This window comes from Lonchura striata, chromosome 2, assembly GCF_050655825.1.
Source record: "Lonchura striata isolate lonStrDom1 chromosome 2, ASM5065582v1, whole genome shotgun sequence".
NCBI lineage: Eukaryota > Metazoa > Chordata > Aves > Passeriformes > Estrildidae > Lonchura > Lonchura striata.
Genome location: NC_140704.1, coordinates 138,252,623 through 138,270,824, shown reverse-complemented (window position 1 = coordinate 138,270,824; position 18,202 = coordinate 138,252,623). Strand labels below are relative to the sequence as shown.

Here is an 18,202-nt window from a genome sequence, read left to right as displayed (position 1 = left end):
TGTTCAGTGAGGATGCAGATGGCACTCGCTGCTCTGATGATGGTATTCAGCTGGGAACGGGCTACTTGCAGCTAAGGAATCCACAAGTGTTTAGTTTAAATAAGTATTGGAGGAAAGTGCACAACATGAGTTCTCTCCTTTCTGCACAAATTTCCTTATCAACAGGCTGGAGGAAAACTCACTTCTGCTTGCTCTCTTCAACACATACACGATGAGTATTTAACTATTATTTGTAAACAAAATAGTCTTGCAGAGGAGTCTTACTCCAGAACACCAGGCTGCCTCTCCTGCTCAGGGCACTCTTCTGAGAGGTGGAGAAGAGGTTCCCATCTACTCAGAAAGAGTGATGGGTGTACAGAGGAACATTCAGCTGTGACGTGACTTTAAGTATTTTTTATCTTAGCTGTTTTAAACAAATTACCTCCTAACATTTTGGGCTCAATAAATTCTATTTTGCCCTGTCTTCTTCACAGTTCGGGGCTCAGACTTCATTCAATAGTCAAGCAACTAAAAGTCTATAGTCTGAGGCTTGTCTCATTGCCAGGAGGTACAGATAATGTAAAGAAACAGATCTTTGCTGTCCAAGAAATTACTGACAGGATCAAAACACACATAATGGGAGGAGCCTTAAACTTGCAAATTAAAACCTTAAAAAACAGGGCTGAGGATGTGTTAAAAATACTTAAATTCTCTTTATTGCATTATTTAAAAGGCTTATGATAAGACATACAAAACCTGTTTTCTCTCAGCTTGCCTTCTATTTAAGTAGCCAGAAGGAACACAGGGGAAAGCCTTTTGAAAATGAAGATATGGTGACTGAAGAGTCTGAAGCAATTAGTCAGTGACAGATTACATCCTTCCTTTATTGCAGAACAATCTTCAATGAGATTAATGAGAGAAACAAAATTAGTTTAATAAAGAAATTCTTTAGGGATAAAGTGTTCATGGTATGCATCTGCTGTTACCATGTAATCTTGTTTTAGCTGATTAGATTGTTTTATTAGAAGCCTGGGTAGAAATGTAGTGGAAGATGGAGCTCAGCATGATACTTCCAAAGTGAAGCATATCATAGTAGTCTCAGGTCATGCTGTTTGGTGTGACTGATGCACATGCAGGAAGAGTTAATGGCACTGCATTTCAATAAGCTATAAGATTTCTGTGCTGTGGATGGATGTGCCATTTTAGTGGGAGGTTACTCAGATGATGTAGAATGATATAGAAAAGTCTCAAGAGTTGGCCTCACATTGTCTTAAAAAAGGAAATAAGATTCAGGCATTAAATTTATTTGAGGTAGATCACCTGTGGGTTTTTTTCTACATAGAACCTATCCCCTTTCATGGCTATGTGAAGAGTGTTGTGCTCTCTCTTAAAAAGTCAGATCCCCTTAAAAGAAGATCCCCTCCTATTTGAGCCTTAGTCCTTTTCTAGAATACATAAATACATCTATACTGTAGAATACATAATATTTAATGTGACTTTATGGAATTTTTTTTATTATTTGAATACAAAGAATGAAGTGATACAATAGTGGTGTTATCTGGAGTTTTAGAATCCTAAATGCTAAAAATTACTGAACAATTAGTTTTGAACGCACTTAACTGGTAGAATGTCTGGTTGGAGAAAGGGTTTATAATAACAGAGAAGAGCTAGAGCTGATTTTATCAAGCATACCCCAACATCACAAGTAAAAGAGAAGACTGAGCTGATTAAAGAGTGGAATTGAAAGGTTCCATTCCAGCAGTCTCCCAAAAAATGTGAAAGCAGCAACCAGTAAATCTCCTTTTTTCTCTTGTCTTCTTATTTTTTACCAAGAGACCTGAACCATGTGCATTTGAAACCACCAAAAGAGAATCATCAAATAATCTTTCTCAGCCATGTATGTTGACTTTTAATAAAGTTTAAAACACAGGGGAAATTACAGAGGACTAGAAAAAGTTCTTAAGCCAATATTTTAAAAGGGCAAACTACCCATCAAATCTCAATACTCACCAAATAATACAGTGTTTGACATCATCATTAATAAATAATTTCACTCCCCTCTTTTTAATATCAGCTTTCTTTTATGAAAACATTTTTTTTCAAACTTGGTATTTTTCCTAGATTATGGATCTAGTTGATAAATAAGTAATGCTTTCTTTTTTATTTTTAAATAATTCTGTCAGGCATTTGTCCTAATAGTATTTCACATTTTTATTAGGAAACAAGAATCTCAGTTATTAACTTAGCCTGAAAACATTACATTGATTCAAAGCTTTTAAAATGGAGTTGCAAAGAGAAAATGGTAGTGGTGTAACAGAGGTTTCCTACAATGATTGATTTGAAATGTATATGATTTATCCCTAATCTATTTAACATTTTTGTTAAAGAATAAAGGATGAAAAACAAAATAATTAGGACTACTTATGAATGTCACCAAAGTTTTTAAAGGTAAGTAATGAATAGGAACCAATGAAGAGTGACTAGGTTAGTTTAATAACTTCACAAAAGTAAGCAATTTGGATTTTGGTGTGATCAGCCCAAACTGCCAGTGAGCAGGGTCATGCAGGAGGGGCAGGGCTGTGTGTATGTCAGAGAGGGGGAAGGTTGGAGCTGTGGTGAGCACATGGATACCTGTAAAAGCTGATCTTAGTGCAATACAACAGATAGCCGTGTGCTGCTGACCTCGCAAAGACAAACACTGTCCCCTGGGCCCGCTCTGGGTACAGCAAGGCACGGGGCAGACTCCCCCTTCCTCCTTCCCACCAGAGAGGGGACAGGACTCCAGGATATTCACAGAGGCTGGAAAGGTGGATGTCTTGAGATATTTTGGGATGTGTGGGGGAAAGGGGAAGGTCGGACCTTGCTCTGGTGAGGCAGTGCCCTGCTCCACACACCACATGCCCCAGCCCAGAGCTAGAGACTCCCACCCCGCAGCATCTGTCAATCAATCAATCAATCAATCAATCAATCACACACCAGAGGTGATGCTAACCCAGCTCCTGAGCAGCTGAGTGACTGGAGTCCCACCTGGGAGGAGGGCCCACATAGGCCTATGATTTAATAAACTGAGAAATAAGCACCTCTTGATCCTGCCCCTCTTGGAGTTTGACTGTGCTGGAATCCAGGAGCTGGTAGCTATGTGTGTATTTTTCTATATTTTTTTCTTTCTTCCTTTTCTTCTTCTAATTCTCTTTTCATAGAATATTTTGGCTAACTTAACATTGAATGGATTTAAAGTTTGGTAAGCTGAATAGACTAAATTAATGCTATGATAAGTGTTTTTTGTTAATTTGATGGTGCATTAAATCCCTTGTCAAAGTTCCTTGACTTTCTATATTTTGCCAGTAAACTTTTGTATAATTTTGACCTCTTGATATCTGGCAGATATTTCTCCTGTGTGCTTTACCCAGAGTAAAGAAATCTCAGTAAATGCCCTTGCATTTAAATGTTTTGGGATGTAACAATGGGCCACACACACCTGTGCTTGAACAGTGTTGGTAAGTGTGAACAAGTTGGGTCTTCTCACAAGCAACAAAATACACCTTAAACAGGGAAGCACAAGCAGGCCTGTGTGTGTTTTCTCAGAAAACCTACAGCTGTTTCCACTCTTTGTTGCATCCCTATCTGTTCAGAACAGCTTTTGTTGCTAACTTGTTGAACAGTGATATGTGCATTTGAATGCAAAGCATACTGTGGGGTCTTTGAGCTTCAGAAGAATTGCTACTCATCTGTTCCCACAAGACTGTAGTGAAGTAGAAATCATCAAGTCTTCCCTTGGGTGAAGCCTACAGTCCAGATGCTTCATGTACTTATTAACCCTGAACTTACTGTGTGGCCTGTGGCCATCTGCATAAGGATGATAAAGTCCTAGAGAAAACAAGCACCATGAACTCAGATACAAGTCTTTCTAGGAGTACCTGATGGAGCTGGAGTGTTTTACCCTGGAGAAGAGGCTCAGAGAACGCCATAGTCTAAATCTTCCTGAGAGGAGGCTATAGCAAGGTGAGTGTTGGCTTTCTTCTCCCAAGTAACAAGCAACAGAACAAGAGGTTATGGCCTCAAATAAAGTCACATGAGGTTTGGAATGGAAAAACTTCTTCATGGAAGAGATTGTCAGGAATTGTAACAGGTTGCCCAGGGAAGTGGTTGAGTTTCCATCATGATGGTATTTAAAAGAAGTGCAGATGTGGTATTTAGAGACCAACTTGGAAGTGTTCAGTTAACAGTGGGGTTCAATCTTAGAAGTCTTTTCCAATGCAGGCTATTCTATGAGTCTATGCTACTGACTTTGTGTCTCTGAGGAGACAGATAATACAGGGCCTACTGCTGTCTACCTGAGGTAGGAAACACTGTACAGTCACCCAGTGCCCACAAATCCACTGTGATCTAGGAGGACTGCATTAGCAATACACCGTAAAGACACAGTGGAACAAGTTTCAGGTATACAGGCTTTGCTGATCAACTTGCAACTTCCATTGGCCCTGGGAGCATCAGCACTACTGACTGCCTTGAAAAGCACAAGATATTGTAGGTAACTAGAATAAAGGTGTCCAAGTCTGGTCAGAGGAGTGAATTTCTCTGTCTCAAGCCACTGTCCTGGTGAAGATAGCCAAAATCCAGGTGTGCAGGTGGTTGCTGCACATCTGGGCATGAGGATGAGTAAGATGGCATGGCAGGGTGAGGCTTTTGGAGGAAGACAACTGAGCATGACCCTTCACAGTCAAGCTTTACTTAGAGTCTACAACCTCGGTGCAGAGCACGCATTTGCTTTGACCTCACATCTCCTTCCTTTAAAATAGCTACATTTTAACAATAGCCTGGCTCTAAACCTGTGCTTTAGGAAGGAGAGAAGGAGTAGTTGATTTCTCAGGCAGCATGATTACTTTATCCCAGCAGTGGTGTAGGAACACTGTCTCCTAGTTCATCTGGGTTTGCCTTACAGGATGGCAACATTATTGCAAAGATCAGAAACTGCTGAAGAGGTCTGGAGAGCATTCTGAGAGGGCTGGTGCATCCTGAGAGTGACCTGGGAGGAGAGCAGGTGCATGTAAGCCACTACACTCTTCAGTTGCAAATTTACATGGAGCAGCGCTGAAAGCGGGGAGAACAAGACTTCAGTCCTGACAAATAAAGAGAAAACAAAACCCGTGGGGACCCTCTGTGTTTCCTCTGTCTAGACAGTTTACATGCAGAGATTCTGGCATGAGCAACTTTCCATTGTTATGCAATATGGCCTGACCTGAAATACCCTTCACTTTACTCAGCAATTCATTGCAGGCTTGAATCAGTGAACCAAAGATGAAAGATCAGCAGTTTATTCCGTATCATTCAGCTTCATCAAGCACACCTAAAATATGAGAACGGATGTTGCAAAACTAACTGTTTGGAGTCAGAGTTGGAAGATCTTATTTACTTATCTCCTCAGGAAGATTCCTGCCTTTTCAAAAGCTTAGTAAACTTTGTAACATAAATGCAAAACTTGCACAGTGATAAGCTATATATTGGCAATAAGGTACATCAGTATGAAGATGATAATTCTAACAAAATGCCCATACCAAGACACTTAATTCAAAGCATCTTTGCAGCAGGTACACTTGTAACTTTATCCAGTGCCTGTTTTAAAGCTGAGGTCTCAGTACTTTACACCTTTCATGCAATATCATGCTTTTTTCATGTCATACATAAAGGTTATAATGGAGTTGAAGCATGAATCTAATCCACTGCATTATTTAGTGAAGTCTCACAGAAAATGTTGCAAGCCTTGCTCTCTCCCTTCTCAGTACACACATTTGCACAAAGCCCAGCACATTCCCTGAAGGAGCTATGACAGTCCCCTACTTAGTGGCAACTTATGTTTTAACTCTTTGTGCATGTCAAGTAAATGTCACCCAAACATGTTTTTCTTTCTATTTCCAAAAATGGCTAGAGAACTGGACATGAGCAAGTTACAATAATATTTCACAGAATGTATGAATATATATATATCTCTTTCCTTCAAGGAGAACATAAAAATTTTGAACAATAGGTTCCTCATTCATTCATATGAAAGAAGTGGGAGACACCATTTTTTAAATTGTTTCCTCTTCCTCCTCAAAAGGCCTTTTTCTAGAAGCTCTCACATGCAGAAGCCACAGCTGTTTCTCCAGTTTCAAGCTGCTCCTTTATCCAGTTCCTTGTCATATCCCATCTATGGTTCTCTAAGGCAGCATCCTTCAATGACATTCTAAATCTTGTTGGAAAAGGTGAGAAGTGCCCTTGGGGAAAAGTCCCTGCTCCCATTAGTCTCCCTGGAGTCAGAACAGGTGGTAGCACCAAGAGTTTGGAATCTGAGAAATTTAGTATGAGTTTTTTGCCCTTACAGTACATCTGGTGATATTAAATACTTGAACAATTTATGGGTATCTCTGGCAGTTAGAGAATATATGAGATATACATTTTTGAGTAGTTTGTAACTAGGACAGGTGTGGGCTGCTTTTCAAAATTCTGTTCCTAATGCAAAGGTTTCTGGGATGAATTTCTGATCCATTTTTGAATTCTAGATACATATTTCTTCATGTGTGAAAATATATACTTTTGTCTTGCCTTGTTCTCAAGAGCAGATACATTATTGTGACTAATTTGAAAAGAAAGCAACCTCACTCTAAATCTTACTGTACTGTGCCAGACCAAAGTTAAAGTTTGGCAAATGTTATAAACTGAAAACAACATGGTACACATTTGCTAGCAACATACTGTGACCAGATAGTTGTACAACATGACTTTTAATTTTTGAAGGCACCACTTTAAAGGATTGCAATTTCATATATTATCATAAAATCACATCTCCAGTGGCTTCTTAATTGAATAACAAATTTTACTCTTGTAAGACTGATTTCATACTGTCTTGATCAGTGGATGCAGTATGTAAAGTTACTTTACATACGTACTATATTAGTGAATAATTCATACTGGAATTTACTAAACAGCAATAATTTTCAATAACTGTTTTATCAAATATATATAGCTCTAAATCTTTTCAGTAACAGGAACTACTTGACAGAAGCCAAAAGAAATTATATTTAACCCTCCTTTACACAAATTTAATAATCTTAATAGAAATATACAGGGAGGAAATTGTTCTGGCGACACTGAGGATTAATTTTTTCTTTAGTCTTGTCAGAAGTAACCACTTAGAAGGAAAGATACAATTGCACCATTCCCATACAATGCACACCAGACCAGCACTTATTCATTCAGACTCACACTCCTCCAAGTAACAAGATGCAGCTCTGTAGGGTTCAAATACAGGAAGACAAAATCATATTACTGAACATCGCTAGAGATTTTAATTTATAGAAATGATTCCTGCAAGACTGCTCTTCTTTTAGGTTTTATTTTATCACTGACAATTAAAAAGAATTAACCAACTTTTCCTTCTTCCCACTCATCTTCAGTCATAGTATGTCATATAAGAAGACACTTTGGACCAATTTCCCCTTATGTAATAACCCTTGATCTTGTGCCTTACTACAAGGTTGTTTTACTCGGAGGCTATTTTTGAAGAGTTTCAACTCCCTGTAACTCTTGAAGTACACTGGCAGAATTACACACATGTCTTTCCATGGTTAATGTATTTCATGTTGCATTAAAATATATTTCAGAACATGCAGCATCCTGCCAGATTTGCAGCTGACATGGGAAGAACATAAGAATAATTTTTACAGTTCAGTTTCTGTAGTGGTTCCATCTATCAGGTCATGAGACATTGCAAATCACCGCAGGTCACTGTTAAGAATCCTGTAACAGAAATGCCCAAAATTGCATGGTTTTCCTGTAATGCACATTAATGTTGTATTACAATTCACCATGTGCCATAGCTCTTTGGTTGTTCTATGACTCAGAGACCTTGTCTCATTATTAATCATTTCTAAACTAAAAAAAATAAAGATTAATGCGTGTACTTTCTTTAGCCGCAAACATCAGTGTAGATAAAGCACAATCTTTGCTCTAGCAGTGTTTTGCTCTCTCTATACAAGCATATAAATGACTACCCTCTTTTCTACCTTGTAAAAATAAGGCCCATAAGCAGTAATTGCTCTACTCTGTATTCCTTGCACAAGCTGCTAAATATTATATTTCTAGTAAGGTACTCTTGCATTCTAAAGATAGCTTAAATGCATCCTGCTTTCATAAATAATATATTGGTGACTCACTGATGTATCATAAGACACAGTTAAGTAAGAACCATCTGGAAAACAAATCAATATTAGGTATAGGACTGTTTTAACATCTGTTGGTTCCTTTAAAATGAGATTGTGGAGACTTGTTAAACAATTTGTTTCCAGCTTCTGCTTACACTTACAATCACATCTACCACATGTTCTTTCCTTCATGAAATTAATTTAGTTTCAACCTAAGCACTGTACTGTGGTTCTGAGAGCACTACAAATGCCAGCCATAGGATGGCATTGTCATTGAGTGCATCTGAATGGAGATGTTGGTGTAACAGAGTCTTTGGTGTGAGAGAATGAATGAGCTTTGCATATACTGAAAAGCAGCTGAAAGCAGTGTAAAAATCCCACATAAATCAAAATAGAAAATGTTAGAGACAGAGTAAATGAAGAAATGAAAAGTTACAAGTATTAGGTAAGGCCAGTGTTGCTTTAATAAGCTTTTAAATAACTTTTCCTCTGGTATGGATTTTTTATTTGATTATTGAAAACCATGTGTGCAGTCATTACCAAGTGCATTAAAATGATGTAAAACCAGAAAACCTATAACTTCAAGGAGCAACATGAAAAAGGGAGGCTTGTAAATTGACTTTACACTTCTTTCCCCATGGGTTTTCCAGTTTTAGCACATACCCCTCCCCCTCTTCTGGTTGGTTGCAAGCTGAAACAGCATCATCAGTGTGTACATTTCCCACCACAGAGTTCAGGTTCTTTCCTCTCAGCTCTTTGTCCACTAAACACACTTTTGTTCTTGCACTCCTAAAGTCCATGGTGGGCAGGCAAGGACAGCCACTCCTTGTTGGTGCTCTCTGCTTCTGGAAGATAAGAGGGAGCCAGCACAGAGTCTGGGCTTTCCACAGGGGCCACCTGATTTTGCCTATACACTGTCTTCCATTCCTTCCCATTAACTCATCCAACATATTAGAAATTAATGTATCTCAGAATGAGGATCAGTTTACAGATATTTTCAATGCACTTCACTACACATACATGTGACGGGGAAAAAATTATTGCATTAAGCCCCTGAATTTGAATTTAGATCAATCTAGCAAAGGTGAAAACATTTGAACATATGTGTTATTAAGCACACTGGGTTTTGCCCTAGTATCTCATTTTCTAGTGATAAAAAAGCTTAGTGATGTATACTATCTATGTGTCAGGTTAAAAAAAAAAAAAAGTGGGCACAGTGCAGAAGTACACACTTCAGAAATTACCCCCAACACCCCTCTTTTTCCATCTATCATTAACCCTAACAATAGCTCAACACTTGTAACAATCCAGTCATATGAGCAATGTATTACTCAAGTTATTCCTTACAGTCTGTTCAGGAGCACATAAAGATCTGAGGCTAACAAGACAGTAGTTCCTTAACTGGTTCAAAAAGAATTCAGCATTCAATTCTCAGAAGACAGAGGCACAACCTCCTTCCTGCAGTTGCAATTTTATTGGTTTGATTAATAATCTTCATTTTCTCCTTAACTCTGACTTTTCTACACTTAAAAATTGCAGAGGTAGCTCCTCAAGGATCGTCTTCCCTCAATAGATATAATCCTAACACTGTCCCTAAACTTAACCCTAATCTGAGTGGAGAAAGTCACCTGTGGCATCTCTCCTTTGTCATGCTCCCAACGCGTTCCCTATGAAGATCCCCAGGCTGTTGAGAAAGCTGCACAACCAAAAGCAAGGCCAGAGCCTGCCAATGTTCATTGCACAAAGGCTTCTGCTCTGCTTTGCTCCACATACCCTCCCAAACTCAGAAATTCATCTTGGTTGGAGGTCGTCTTCCTCCTCCCCTGACTGCAGATCAGCTTTGACCTGACCTAGATTTGACAAACTCTTCCTGATGCTGACAGTGCCTGCCTGCACTGCAGAGCTCTGCCAGGTGCCATCGTGTCCCAGAGCAGTTGCTGTGCATGGTGGTGGCTGCCCACACACCCCCTTGCCTGCCCACCAGCCTGGAGACATGGCCCAACCAGCCTTGCAGCTTCTTACAGGGACTAATGCAGCCTGCAGCCAACTTACACGTGCTCTAAGACATCATTAGAGAAACAGGAACATCTTTTCCCTACATGCAAAACGCTGTGTGTGCTGCACTGTGTGAGGAGGACCTGTGGCCTCAGCACCCATGTCCTCATCAGCAGCAGTAGCAGGCAGGCGTGGCTGGGGGCAGGACAGGGCAGCATCCATGAAATCACAAGTGCACCCTGACTGGGAGGCAGATGTCAGAGATGTCAGAGATGTCAGCCTGACAGCAAGTGCACGGTGGCAGTGCAGCTGCCAGTCACTCAGAGCATGGTGCTGATGTTGCTAAGGTCGTGGGTCTGGTCCTTGCACAGGCCATTCACTTAAGAGTTGGACTCAATGGTCCTTGTGATCCCTTCCAACTCAGCATAATCTGTGGCTGCGTTTGAGTGGAAGTGTGTGCAACCCCTGATGTTCCTCACCTGTAGCTCCCAGCATATCCCCTCCTTGTCAGACCTTCTGTCTCCATAACTTGTTTATCTTCCACACAGACTGGTTGTCATATTCAATGGCCATTGCTTTGGAGGATCCAACATGTTTAGTACTCATTGTCTGTAGAGGAATTTCCTCTAGGAGGGAGACATCTTCTGCACAGATGGCCAGTACATGGGGGCAGACACTGTGCTGCCCTTACCCTCAGACACTGTATCTACCACTGATGGTGAGAGAGGTCAGGCCAGTCAGGGTTGTTCTGATGGTTCTTTCAGAGACTGGAAAGAGTGAAGAGCACTTTAAAAAAGGAGTATGTTAGATGTTGTCACACTTCTGTGCATGGGTATATAAAATTCCTCCTAGAACCTGATATTAGGGATCTGTATTTAGAGCCTGCTATTATTATCTAGATTCTGCCATTAGAACCTTGCTGCTTTCTCATATCCACCATCTCCTGGCCTTCCTGAAATACTAGGATACCAGACAGCTCTCTAGGCAGAGCCAGCCTAGAGGCCTGAAACAAGGACTGTGAAAGACAGGAACTGCCATGAATATCCTCTTTGTCCATGGTGCCAAAGAAAAGCCCTGCAGAATAACTCCACCTTATTTCGAGAGCTGATGCTTCTGAACAGCACAAAACATCACCAGAGTAGGATATACTGCAGCTCTGCAAATGAAGATGTTACAGGATGTGAGCCATTATGCCTCAGCTGCAGCTCTGAGAAGGGGAGGCAAAGGTCCTTGCCAGATCCTGGTGATTAGGAAGGGACAAAGCAGATGTCCTCAGTGTGAAGCCAGTGACAAGTCTTCCTTGCTCTTCCCTCCTCCCACGTGGTCCTCCCTCGCATCTGCCCAGCCTGCCAGCCTTGACCCCAGGAGGAGCTTTGGGCTGCTCAGGACACATGGAGAGAAAAGAGAAACCTCGGGGCTGGAGAGGCCAAGACATGAGCAGAGCACAGCCAGGGTTGGACCTGTAAATACAACTGCTTTTGAGGGCTGGTATGGGAAAATGTATATACCTGTGAAAATGCCTCGTATCCAGATAAGGCTAATTTCCATGGGCTTTTATTTTTCTGTGTGCTTATGCATTGTTATAAATTGGCCATGAGAGCATGGTTACTTACTCCAAAAGGCCAGTGTGAGCTGACTAATAAAAGAGGCATGCAGGGCATCTGAGCAGCTGCCGCGTGTGCATATGTACCATGAAAACATACCACAGTGTTTCCTGTAGACCAGGTTCATATGCAACTGTTTATGAGGTAATTTGGGTTGCTTAGCAATGATGTTTATACTCCTCAACTGCAAATGTTGGGCCAGAACCCTGCAGTGGCCCTGAGGAAAGGGACACATCTGAAAACCAAACAACTGGTGTTTGATTTTAGAAAGAGCTATTGCCCAGTCAGTTCATCTGGACTGCTCTCATTTCACCTGTGCATGGAAGGGCATCTAAATGTAAAATGAAAACAGCATAAATAGTCAGGGAATGTGGTCTCTGTGGACAAAAAATACCCCATTGTACTAAAAATACTATGGCAGACCATGCAATCTGTGGTCTGACAGCCTAAAGATTGTTTTAAGAAATGGTCTGTCGCTGCTGTAGCACACAACCAGTAGTGTCAGACTGACTCCATCAACTTTGTATGCAGATCTGCTCAAGTACTGAAAGACTTTCTGCTAACTGAAGTCTTAATTTAAAAGGACTTCTTGGAACAATATTCCTGCAAAAGTTTCAGTGAAGGAAATCTTCTTTCCCTGTCTTAATTTCATAATTGAGTGTTTTGAATGAAACTTTCCAAATGTCATCTTGAAGTAGCACCTGGCAGGCAACCATGAGAATGAGAGTCTAACACAGTTATAAGTAATTGGAAGCAGAGTCTTATAATGCAAAGTGCCAGGCAAGCTTAATAACAGCCTGTGCTGCTAACCCTCTATGAGAGAATGGAATATTTTTATTCTTGATATTGGTTTAGCTGAAGTTGTGTAGGTGGCAGATTTTAGCATGTGCAGAATAAATATTTCCTGAGAAATATCACTGAAGAAGAAATTAAATTGAATTATTAATTAAGGTGTTAGGCTAGCCAGATTAAATACAGATAATGTTCATATTAATTATTCTGCCATTTCTTCAACCTCTTTTATACCTAGCTTTTTAATAGCACTGTAGATCTACCTCATCCTCTTCCACATTCTAATGTATTCTGATCTGACAGGAGAAATGACATGCTAAAGAGTGGCTTTTTGAAAGGCACCTTTCTGCCCCTCTGTAAATGTCAGTAAATTTCCATGTAATGTATGAAATAGTCGTCACTTCAGTTTGGTAGGAGATTAAGGGAAGGGTTTTACCTCTTCTGGAGTGTTTAATCAAACCAATAGCAATATATATTTTAAGGTGGATCTTTCTATACTTATCCAGGTCTTTTTGATACTAATTGGAAAGTATTCACTGCTTTGAACAGGTTTGGAATCAGTCCCTAAACTATTCTTACAATTTATGAAAGTCTGAATTCCATGAATAATTGAGTCATTCTTCAGAAGCAGTTGTAAATATTTTTAGACCATCTTGTGTGAAGAAACTACACACACACATAAAACCCAGTTAAAGCTGTGGTAATTGTAATGCTCTGCTTTAATTCAGACTTGTGGCAAAATCTGCAGAGAAGCCGTGCTGCAAACCTGCTTTGCACTCATTTCTGCAGTTATCACTGACATAACCTCACTACCTCTTTTCTTTTTTCTAAATAAGAGGTGCAGGAATGCTATCTTACATGTATTCTGAGACTGGCTGCTTATCTGATAGCACGAAATTCCTCCTGCTATTCTTACACTATCTTTACGTGGAAATAAAAGCTAGTAGATGAGCTATTTACCTTCATTGTGTGCTGTCTAATCCAGCACAATCCAATACACCAATTTACATGAGCAGATCTTGTTGGCCATATTTTCCCTTCATAATTTCATAGTCTTTTTAAACACCTTCCTATCTTGACTCTTATGTCACATCTCCAAATGTTTCCTTGCTGTGTAGGCAGCAGACCTATATTTGGCAAAAAAGGGTTGTGAATCCTGGATCCAAAACAGGATGGAGAAAGGTCCACAAAAGCATATCTGACAGATCTGAGGCAAGTCTGCATTTTAGGGGAGAGGATGAAGAGTTTTCAGCAGGAAGACAAAGTTCTGAAATCAAGATGGCTACAAACCTGTTAATATTTATGTTTATTTAATGCCATGGATTAACCTCATAGATGAAGGATTTTGTGGATATGTACTTTTTAGGAAGACTGAGAGAACTTTGTTTTGGGGTGGCTCCACAGAGTGGCACTGAGCTGTTGCTGCTGCTGAGCACTCCCTGCCTTGATGCATCTGGGTGACCAAGAGATGAAGGCTTTCCAAAGGGAAGAGACAGAGCAGCAGTACCAGGTTCAGTGAGCAGCAGGCTAAAGAGGCACAAGGCACCTCTGCAATCAGCAGCCTACAGGGTAAGGGCACCATTGGCACTTTGGCAGGGTTTCTGGAGCGTAAGAAGAAAGCATTGCAGCATTCTTCTGTGGAGGAGACGTAAAGCTGTGAGAGATCTCAGTCACATCTGGGGGAACAGAACGGGCAAATTCACAGGGCAGGATGTGGATGACAATTCTGGAGGAGGAAGTCTTGACAGGATGCAGACAGAGGGGGTCAGGGAAGGTAAGTATTGACATATTTGCTCACAGTTTTATATGCTGAGAATGGGAAGGACACTGTGGATATGTTTAAAAGAATTAATCAAAGACTGGAAACCATCACTCTGTCTGTTCCTAGCAACACACTCTTCAGAATGCATCTAGAGCTCTAAGATGGAGCATGAAGATTTTGAAGCCAAAGTTCAGGTCACTTCAGGAATTATTTTTTCAGGTTCTCCTCCTTTGAAGTAATCTTTTCCAGTCTTTTCAAGGGTATGAATGAGGAATGTGTTCAGGAGCTAAAATACCAGCAGAAGCTGTACATGTATTTTCATCCTGCTCTCTAACTCAACACAGAGCGATTTCTGCTGTTGCACTGTCCTTGGGGGAAATGGCTGTAATGCAGAAAGAATTTCTTGTTGAGTCACCACATGGTGAGATTGCAGTGATGAGGAATTAATTAGTCTATGCACTGCTGACCTGCCTGGTATTTTAATTACATTTCTTCATCTAATCATGGTTTATGAAAGGAAAGATACTTACATTTACATTTCTAATTCTTCTAAATGTGGATGCTACACCAGTCACTCATGCTGAGGGATTGACAGCAACTACCCTCATATGAAAATTTGGTATAGTGAGTGTTGTCATCTTTGTTCTCTTTTTGAGTTGCTAGGCATTATCCTCTGAACTTCTTCATTTCTCCTATGGCTTGTTCAGGGCTAACACCAACATGCCAATTATATGGCAACAAAAACCCCAAACCTTCAGTTCTTGCAGTAGCAGCACTTTGGTGGTAGTGCAACAATGTGTGATAGGACATACAGAAACCCACTGGAGAGTAGTGAGGTGGAAGAGACTACCATGAAAAGATGTATCACAGAATTTATAGTGATTGTCATAGCTCTGCGTAAGATTTATTTTAAAAAACACATTATTTTTTTTTTTTAATATGTTAATATAGGATGTTTCCTTGTGAGAACCCCGGCCTTATTCTGGGTTCCCATGTGGTGGTGAAATTCCTCCTCCAAACCGTGCTTCCAAAGAAAAACTGCGCAGGCTCTTGCTGTTCGGTCCCAAGGCAGTTTATTGTTAGTTATCTAAAAGATTGTCTTCTCGGGCTGCAGCTGTTTGGTCAGTGGCCCAGGCAGAGGCACACACACACCCTGACATCCTCCCTGTCTGCTGTCTGCTTCTTCTTTCCCCCCACCCAGGGCTGCTGCTATCTTTTATATGATATATTACATATTACATGTTTATAGTTTTCCCCCAATACCTACTACCTATATTACAAGGTGCTTTTCTACTCTAAACCAATCTGTGAGTGCCAACATCACCAAGAACATGGAGGCAAGGAAAAAGAAGGAGAAAGAACAGGATCAGCTCACTTTCCTCCATCTTAGAACTTCTGACCCCCATGTACAAAGTAAAACCCCCCCCGTACAATACTAAAAAATATTCCCCTCTATTTTGTAACTACTTTTACTATACTATCTAACCTTTTGTGACTGCTTGTTCCACCTCCAAAGTTGGTAACTCATTCCATGGCTCAAACTCAAAATCACAGCTGTTTTCAGCTGCCTGCCAGGGTCTAAAATGCTTCTGATCAAGGCCTGGAACCTCTAAAAATGTCTGAGAGACATTTTGAGTTCCAACATTTCCTAACTCATTTCTTCAGAGTTGCTCGGACACAAAGGGAAAAGTAGCCAAAGGTTGCTGTCCATAGTGGGGAACTTGGGGAGATGGTGGATTCACTAGTGATGGATCTTCCCCAGTGCTTCTAATTGTTCAGGCCATGCCTCTTTAAGTCATTAGATATATGTTGACTTTTCAAGTTGGCAGAACTCATATGCAGCACCCTCATATCATAATACAACACCTTCTTTCAAACAGTTCCTGGGGGCTGAAAAAGGGAGTAGTATTTGTGACAAGATGGCAATGATAAGGCAGATTTGTCTTTGTACATAGTAGTAAGATTTTATTTCACACAAAACAGGGATTCAACACAGCAGTGAATAAGGAGAGAGGCTTCCAGTACTCCTCTTGGCACTGTTTTAATCCTCCACATGGCCTTTCATGCAGCCTCTTCTGGTGCTCCCTATGATCTCAGTTATTCCTTCAAGACCTGACAAAATTTTACAAAAGAAAATTCCTTTTCTAAAAGCTTAGAAAGAGGTATTTAAAATGAGAATTAATACAAATTAAAATGAATGTACTTAAAAGTATCTTTTACATATAGTATCTCTGAAATATTTTGTTTGCAAATTAAAAAAAAAAAACCAACATAACAAACAGCAACAAAAGCCTCCTCTCTTACTAAAGATTTCATTTAGACTACTTTTGTAATAATTTTTTTCCTCTTTTTAATAGCCTTGAACTATCTCATCACAGCTTTAATTAGGATAACCTTTTATCTGTTTATGTTCCACAATGACATTTGAAGATTGGCCTTCAGTGAGAGCTTTGGGTGATGTGTACACTGAGGCTTCAGAAACTTCTTCTGGACAAGCTGCCAGCAAACAATTACCCTTCTAAATGTCAATAAGCTAAACATAAATTGTCAACTTGCATAATTTCTAAAAGCCTTCTCTCTCTGTACATAACATCAAAAGTGGAATGCACACTTTAAAAAATAGACCTTGATTTTGATAGTGTATTAAGCATTTTTATCCCTAGGGATTTGGGTAAAGAGTATTGTACTTCAGAGATTTTAAGTTACTCTTGTACTGTTCCGAAAACAAAATACAGATTTACAGATAAATTTTTAGAATATTGAGCAGAGGCCCTAAAGTGGTTTTAATACAAAATTACATCAAAAAAAGGATGCTTACTGAGAGGAAAAATGCACAATGGCAATTTTAAAGAAGTATCAGTACTAACATTGGTTTGTATTATGGGAACATGGATTGGAAAGTAGTTGTGTCTGATGTTGAGTGCATCTAGTGATGAGACCATGTGTTTTACAGATCAAAAATACTAATGTTGAAGAAAACACACTATTTACTTTTCACTGTCATGTAGCCATTTTTTCCCCATCTTGTATTGGTGAGTTACTTTCTGTCTCAAAGCAAGAGAATCACTAATTATTACCAGCAAGGTAAGCTAATTTTATTAGCAATAAGATAATTTTAATTCTCTTGGTGTTACACTGTTTCTCTCTTTTGGCACATCCAAATTTTTCTGGATTGGTAGGAGATGTACATTCCTTTCAGTAGGTTCCATGGCTAAGGCAATTTCTAACATAATCTCCCTCTTCATTGCCATGATATATTTGAAGAAATTATGAAGTATTTCCATTTACAAAAATAAGAAAATTAATGCTGTACATTATAAATATATATATTATATGAAAAATATCTTACATTATGAATAGTTCACACAATGATTCTACGTTCCTTTATTCCTACATTTCCTTGTTAAAGGACACATGTTTTTTAATTATTGACCATCCAAAACAATTTAAAACCTCCAACAGGGCTATAATCATGAAACCACAGAATGGTTTGGGTTGGAAGGGACCATTAAAGATCATCTATTCACAACCTCCCTGCAGTGGGCAAGGACACCTTCCACTAGACCAGGTGGCACAAAACCCCATGCAGCATGATCTTGAGCAACATCCTGGGATGGGACATTTTCAGTGAAGATATCAGACCCACGTCTCTGAATACAGACTGTAAAATACTAGCTAGTTGCTTAACCAGCTGTACATTTACAAACAGCTCCATTTGCTTCTGATGCTGCTACTCTTGCAGAAACTCCATTGTCTGTGCTTAGACTTTGTGTTTGGCTTTTTCCTCTTAGGGTTTGATGGAGAAAGCAAAGCACAGTGTGATAATCCTATCATTAATCCTCCACCAACTCACAACTCTGATGAACCAATCCCCTTCCCACCCCCTCTTC

At 39.8% G+C, this 18,202-nt stretch overlaps 1 protein-coding gene across 4 annotated transcripts in view; it reads right to left on the bottom strand.

Moving 5' to 3' along the window:
- The window catches only part of LOC110479303 (uncharacterized), a 78,490-nt gene that overhangs the window by 8,807 nt on the left and 51,481 nt on the right, over positions 1-18,202 (bottom strand). For 3 of the 4 annotated variants that reach the window (XR_013339776.2, XR_013339780.2, XR_013339774.2), the window contains one exon: positions 16,251-16,424. The exons of the other annotated variant lie outside the window; for it this stretch is intronic. The gene's annotated coding sequence lies outside the window, so the exon portion shown is untranslated. Of the gene's footprint in view, positions 1-16,250; positions 16,425-18,202 lie in introns of those variants that run through there. 4 annotated transcript variants of the gene reach the window in all.